Genomic DNA, 7,654 nt, shown 5'->3' on the forward strand with positions numbered 1-7,654 from the left:
TCATTGAATTATAAACTACATTTGAACATTATTTCTCACCATATAAATTATTTCTCACCATATAAAGGAAACTAGAAATTTGTCCTACCCCCTTTTTCTCCCCTGGAAAAGATGGGGAAAATTTAGGAGTAATGTTTGCTCTAGTAAATTTCTAAAATATTTTGGATGAAAAACATTATTTAGTCCTTATAAGGTAACAACATATGGCAATGTATAACTTACTTACATAGATGATGAAAACATGTTTAAAGTGCAATAACTGGGCTTTCGTTCATAATCTCTGCTCTTCTTTATTTTTTTGGGGGGGAGGTTGGGGGGACGAATAAAGTAAAATCATATATACAATATATTTTCTGAAAGTTTCATTGAATTCTGTTGAGGCCGTGTTGTATATTCACAGTTTGGACATCAGAACAAACAAAAACGCTTCATTTGGTATCAGAAGAATCCTCAATTTTCATTGTACGAATTATCATTGGCAGTACCATTTCAAATAATTGAAAGATTTCATAAATATAAAACGTAAAACCGAAACCTTCCAAAAAACTTATGGTAAAAAATTGTGGTCTGGAAACTAAAAATACTTTCCAAATTATAAATAGAATAACCCCAAAACAGTCATTATTAAACCAATGAAATCATACTTTTCATGAAATAGTAAAGTATCAAAAGCTTTGAATAATTTTGTTTCTAAAGTGTCTCCTCAATTCCAGTTTTTCGTGTTGCAATGAGCCTAACTTGTGTACAGTAAATTTATGCTAAATCAACCAAAATTAAACCTTTATGGGTGAAGACATTTTGTATGCCTTTTGGTTATTTTTGTTGTTGGGTTGCTGTTTCATTGATGTGTACCCTACATATCCTTTATTCATTCCATACAGTTCAGATCTGTGAAAATACCCTTTCAGAAAAAATGCAAAGGACCTGAACATTTTTGGGTAATCAAAAATTCTTTTTTAATATCTTACTAATTAAACTCTTCATGACTTTACCATACAAATTATCCCAGGTTTATGAAAAAATGGTCACAGTAAGCCAATCTAACTTAAAATTACCATCACATACCAGCAACATTCCTATTATATCTTTTAAAATTAACTTTGAATCCATAATTTCACGTTTTTTTTAATTCATTTTCAGCTGTATCCCATCTTGATAAAATTTGTGTTTTGGCTAAATATATCAATATTTTGATTAGAAGTTCGTATTCAATGCAAACATTAAATTTTGCCAAAATTTTTTTTTTAAGTTCGTATTTAATGTAGAAATTTTTGTATAAAAGGACCTAAGTTGTATTTCCCATGTCTAACCCCAACTTAGTAAATTCTGTACAATTTTGAAGAAAGAGACCAAAAAGTTCATGAAAAATATTTTCTTGATAATTGAAATTTTACATCCTAGCTTTTTTATGCCCCTGCCGTAGCGGAGGAGGCATTTAGTGTTTCCCTTGTTTGTCCATCCCAAAATGGATTTCTGTTCTCTACCTCAACTAAATTTTATATTAAACTTATACACAATGCTTATTACCACAAAACACAGATCAATTTCGAAATTGGGTGGCGTCACTATTACTGTTCTTGAGTTCCCTTTATCAACATAAAAATTGCTGAATTTTTCGTTTCCATTTTATACTAAAATTTAGTTTGCCTCAACCAAATGTTATGAAACTTATACATAATGCTTATAATCACAAAACGGTCTTAACTACGTGTATCCTGCATCTTTATGTGGAAGTTGACTCATGCATATTTACAAGCTGGGGCATCTGTGGCCTATAGACGCATTCTCCATTTATTTTTCATTATTATGTTCTATTTACTATTAGCAATATCATTTGATGTCCCATGTTTTTATTAAAGATTTTATTGGGTCTGCATGTGAAAACCTCTTTAATTACATGTATTATAACACCATTCTTAATATTATATTGCATTCACCTTGTGCCTTTGTCCATGTGCCCATTGACTCAACAAATATTTATGTCACACTTTTCTCAGGCACCAAACTAAAAAAAAACTTGGTCAGCAGCTTCACAGGGATGAGTTGTAAGGTGTGTGTGCTTTTCGGATGTGCCATTTGCATGCAGGCTTCCTGTTTTCCAAATAATTTTCAATATGTTGATTGAACTTGATTTGGTCCAACTTTGCATAAGTTCTACAAAACAGAATTATTCTTATATAGTCAGCAGCTTAGCAGTGATTGGTTATAAAGTGTGAGCCCTTTCAAGATCTGCTGTTTTCTGAAACTTCTAATTACCAAAAAATGTTAATGCTAAGCACAAAAACGCATGAATTCTTATTTCTTGCATAGAATTTGAGGGATGGAAAACATCAATTCCAAAGATGATAGGGAAAGAAGACATTTTTATGTAATTGGCACTTTTTATAATCTCTGCAAAAAGTTTTTTTTTTTTGTACCTTTAAGATGATACAGAAATTATGGAAAATTGTGGACCTTTTGGAATTCTATTTTTGATTAATTGAGATTTTTTAATTGTTGCGTTCATTCAGATTTGATCTATATATCATTTTCTCCAAAATAAAACCAACTGAAAGGGAAACTTACCTTTCAACCATTTTAAACATCTTGAAACATGGTCTTCAATGATAAGCCTAGATCATCAATTAAAAACAACTTTCATCCTGAAAGTTGGACTTCAATAATGAGCAAAGATCATCATTTTAAGCAAATATCATCATTTTAAGCTTGCATGAACTGAATATAAATGAGAAAAGATTTTAAAACGCTAAAATGAACTGAAGATTGACAATCAGGTTTAATATCTCCTAAAGAACAGATATTGGAACATTTTTCATACCAGTTTTGGCTTTTCTTGTTTTGTGATTAAAAAAAAATATTAGCCTTTATAACTGTAAAAAAAGTAATTTTCTTTTTAACTTTTAAAATATTGAGAAATAGAAAAATGTTTCCCCTTTTGAAATATTATTACTCTAAACATCATAACCTGGTTTTAAAGATTACATTACAGAAACACGCCAGAATTGTATACTTAAAGTACCTATTTAGTTTTCATTCACCAGAGAATTATATATAAATATATGCAAAATTGTAGAATTTTATGGCAATCTTTAATAATTTGACTGTCTGAACAATTGTGGCATGAACATGGGAGAACTTGAACCAGCTCATAAAAAGTACTGTGAAGTGAAAATAGACTATTCTAATAATGTCTTTGCCCAGATTTGAATTAATGAAGTGGAATGGACAAAAATTATGAGGATACCATTCAGAATTATAAGTGAACAATGACAATAGGAAACATTCAGATGAGGGATCCGACCAGACTTTAATAGACTGAATACAGATTTGACCAGCAAGTGACCAGTAATCATGTTGATAGACAGTGAGAGTAGGATATATACTGACCTCCAAGATGCACACATTACATCCTGGTCTGAAGATTGTACATGCAAAACTTAAGGTAATAAGTTGTGCTACTGGGTTTTGTTTTTTTCTTACCTCATTTACATATGGAATAACTGTCACTTTGAATACAAAGGTACCCTTTTTAGAGCATGTGAGCTATTGACATCACTTGGCGTCAGCAACTACAGAATCAATATCAACCAAAAAAACAAAAGTTTTGATTTTTTTATTCTGGTCAGTCAACAAACATGGCTGCTATAGCTTAAAATAGATCTTTAGGGTAAAATGCAGTTTTTGGCTTGTATCTCAAAAGCTAGAGCAGTTTGAGCAAAAAAAAAAAAAAATGATCAGCAGGTCAAGATCTATAAGTAACGAAATTTGCAGTTGAAACAATCAAATTTAAAGTTACTGACCCTGAAATTTTTTTTTTTTTAATTTTTCAGTTTTCGGTTATCTAAAAAACTGTAATAGATAAAGAGAAATTTCAAACAGCAAAAATGTTCAGCAAAGTAAGCCATTCAGATAATTCAAATGACCAAAAACGTTTATTGATTCCTTATAGGACTCCTTGCCCTAAACTATGGTTTTAACCAGTTTTTCAGTTATTTGCAGAAACTATGATGGATAGAATCTTTTAAAGGCATGTTTAAACACACTTGAAGGCAATATACAATAAACAGCTAAAAAATCATTGATGATAGATCTATACAAAAAAAAAATAACAGGTGAGCAATTCAGGCAATGCGAGCCTCTTGCTTGTTTCAGTATAGCAATTATAAGAATAAGGAGATTTTTTTTATGATTTCCAATGCAACAACTAGTTACGAAATAATGTGGATGTTACTTGTTTAAATTAATTTTGCATACACTGAGCATTAAAAAAAGAAATTTAAAAAAAGATGAAATACGACATTATATACAGTTGTTGACGTAGATGTATGCTAGAGCCAATACAATAATCGACAATTCCCCCTTGCTGCCAAGCAACTATAAAGATTAAATAATTTATTCTGATTACTGCCTTGTAATAAAACTAACCTGAAGGTATGGTAATGATTCCTCATCTTTTTCAGATTTCCAGTGGTTAATTCAAGTAATAATTCTCAGGAAAGTTACAAAGGACCTGGGAGCTTAATATAATCAACTTTAAGGTATGTAAACAGTAATATAAATCAAATTGAAGGGTTCTAGTTTAATGCTCTGTCGTACAATTAAGATTTTCAGTGTTAATCTCGACTAACACTATTTAGGTTTCTAATCAGGTTTTGTCTAAATCATTTAAAATTTGAAATTCAGAAATGTGGATAGCAAAATAATAAGATACAAGTTCTATGTTTAAAATCTTATTTTTAGGAATAGATAAATTTGTTTAAAAAGATGTATGAAGTAAAAATAGAAGCATATCTCCTTGTCCTGTGGTAATCCTCTTGGTTCTAAATATAGAAGTTAGGTCCAGGTTTCTTAGTATACGGGTCAAAAGAAATCCTTTGGTAAATGCTGCTTTCTCTTCTTACACACTGCTTTAAGGAGCAAGAGTAGAAAATGAATGATATATTAAACATTATATATTTTTGTGAATTAATCTTCCATGTTTTAAGACATTTTGTTTTCTGATTGTAGATTAATTGTGCTTGGAAATTCACAACAACTCTGATACAAAAGAAGGGATTTTGGATCAGAAGAATGCTTTGAAAACATTTGACAAAGTAACAATTATGCATTATATTAATATTTTTGTTTTGATGAACAAGAGTGAGAGAGAGAGAGAGATACAATTGTAATGATTTATTCATTTTCAACCAGTCAACCAGACATGTAAATAAGAAAAAATTCAGTTGGAATTTAGATCAAGGCCAACAGTTCTCCTTTAAATATAGTCACATTAGTTAAAGATTTAAATTAGTCTAGTTTGAAATAGTTCTTTTGTTAATGCAAGACTTGGATGTGACCAGTGAGAATTGTAAGGTCCTTACCATAAGTAGTCAGAGATTGCTCTGATGTCCAACCACCTGTTTTTTTTACTGGTTTGAGGCAATTTGATATCCAATATCCCCAACCAATTCCAAAAACAGGTAGTAGGAAGTCGGATAAATTTAGGACTACTAATATTGTCCTCAAATATGTTTCTATGTGGACACGGGATCCATTGGAAACATTATCTATTAGTAATCTCACTTGAGCATAGTTGGTTTAAATTGAATAAATCTTGAGTGGAAAGTGGAAAAAAAATTATATGTAATTGTTATAATTATTTAATTTATCACCACAGACATGACAAAAATAAATGTTGCATGTTTTTTTGCAGTAATTTTCAAACTTTTCCATGGAAACATCCGTGGTGATTAATGGAAAGACTGGCAGGCTGAAATATAGGGCAAGGGGAGGGAATACCCCAGCTTGCTTATCATTTCATACTGGTTAGTTTCCATGATAAAATTGTCTTATACAAATGTTGTACATATCAGATGTATAGGTTTTATAAAGTGAGTTGTTATTTGGAGCTCTGTAAAAACAAAAAAAACAAAAATGAAAAAAAGAAAAGAAAAAAAGAAAAGAAATACAAATGTAAACAGAGTTCTAAATTAATAACTTTATTGGGTGGTATAAGTTGTGGATTACTATTTTGGTGTTTTTATTTTATGTATTTGTTTTTAATACATCTGATAATTTTTAGGGGGAATACTTTGTACATAATTACTCTGGTGCAGGTGCTCTGGTGGCCATTATACATTGATAGACAGATTTTGATCACTTATAAATACATATATAAATTAACAGTATAAATTTTCTTTGTATGTGAGCTCTGTAATAAAAAAAGCTTGTAAACAGAGTTCTAGATCATACAAAAGGTGGATTGGTCTAAGATCGGTTTTCCAATTATGTTAAAATGTCATCTACAAAAATGCATCTGTTATGTGTTCTATTGGGTTTTGTGTGTCCAAAACTCCTTATGTATAGTTTCTTAGGTCCACCCACTAAATAGAATAAGTTTTTATGAAAGGGAAGGAGGTTGTTGACTTCATCTCAAATTCCTGGAAAATAAATGCTGATTCTGAATTTATAAAAAAAAGGTCCTCTTGTCCTTCGTTGACATTTGGTATATATATAAAATCTTTTGAGGCAGGTATGTAATCAGTTCATAGACAGGTTTTACTTTTAAAAATAAATAATTGCATCAGTTTCCATGGATATAAGTTGTCCTATCCCCTTAGTCCTGGGACTTCAAAGTAAATAAGTTTCTGATTAATTGGGGGTATTTATTGAATGCTACAAAAATATATAGGGTTCTAATGTAAACAAATGACACTTTTTTTTTGTTATGAGGTACTTATTTTTTTATTCTAGCTGGAAACAACAAACCTACAATTTATTTAAGACTTTTCTTTTATAATTTTACGAAAATACATATTCTTATTTCATCTGAAAATAGCCCATTTTTGACTAGGTTGTTTTAATATGTGGTAGAGAGATTTAAAAAATGTACAGATTTTTCATGTTAATTTTGACAATTATTTATCTATTTTTTGTCATTGTTTTCAAGTACATTTGCTAACTATAACCTGTTTGTTAGTTAATGACAATTGTATAAGTTAAAATTTCTGTAGAAATTACACACCCATGCTTTTTCCCTACAATATTATAATATGTGAAATGTATTTGCATGTTTGGGGTTTTTTAATGCAGGGTGTTTGTGCATGTAATTTTTGAAAATAAATTACTGTAAATTGAAACTGATTTTCTTTTGTTAAAAAATTCCATCTTTTGAAGAGTCACTCTGACTTATCATGCTTCGAGTGCAGAAGATGACATGGATTCATCCTTTGTTGGGTAAAACTTAAAAGACCTTAGAATATAATGATCCCCTACCTTAAGTACACAATATGTAGGAGCAAGAGCAAATATTGGTTGGCTTGTAGTCATAATTATGCCAGAGCATGCAATTCCAATAGATTTAGAGGTGTGCTTGTTGAAGGTCGACACAAAAAATAGACACATGATAGTGAAGGAAAGCCTTCCCTGGATGTTGACTTGAGAGAATCTTTGCTGGAACTTGAAACAGATGTTTGAATACATAGTCAGAAAGATCCCTATATAGATGTATTGTGTAGCCCAGTTGTCTAAGGTCAAGGTCACTGATACTGAAAATAAACCCATCAGGGTACAGAAGGAGTTTCTTGCAGATAACACTGAAATATCTTTTGGAATTGGAACCAATATAAAAATAAAGTTAGCAACTATTGGTGACCATTCAGTCAGAGCAAAACCC

At 30.6% G+C, this 7,654-nt stretch overlaps 1 long non-coding RNA gene across 1 annotated transcript; it reads left to right on the plus strand.

The window, feature by feature from the left end:
• The first annotated feature begins 319 nt into the window (after nt 1–319).
• Nucleotides 320–7,118, plus strand: LOC127720011 (uncharacterized). The gene is made up of 3 exons (XR_007990579.1): nt 320–3,442; nt 4,461–4,538; nt 5,008–7,118. It is a non-coding gene; the product is annotated as an uncharacterized LOC127720011 (long non-coding RNA).
• Nucleotides 7,119–7,654: the final 536 nt, after the last annotated feature.

The sequence above is a fragment of the Mytilus californianus genome, unplaced genomic scaffold (assembly GCF_021869535.1).
Source record: "Mytilus californianus isolate M0D057914Y unplaced genomic scaffold, xbMytCali1.0.p SCAF_11, whole genome shotgun sequence".
NCBI classification, from domain to species: domain Eukaryota; kingdom Metazoa; phylum Mollusca; class Bivalvia; order Mytilida; family Mytilidae; genus Mytilus; species Mytilus californianus.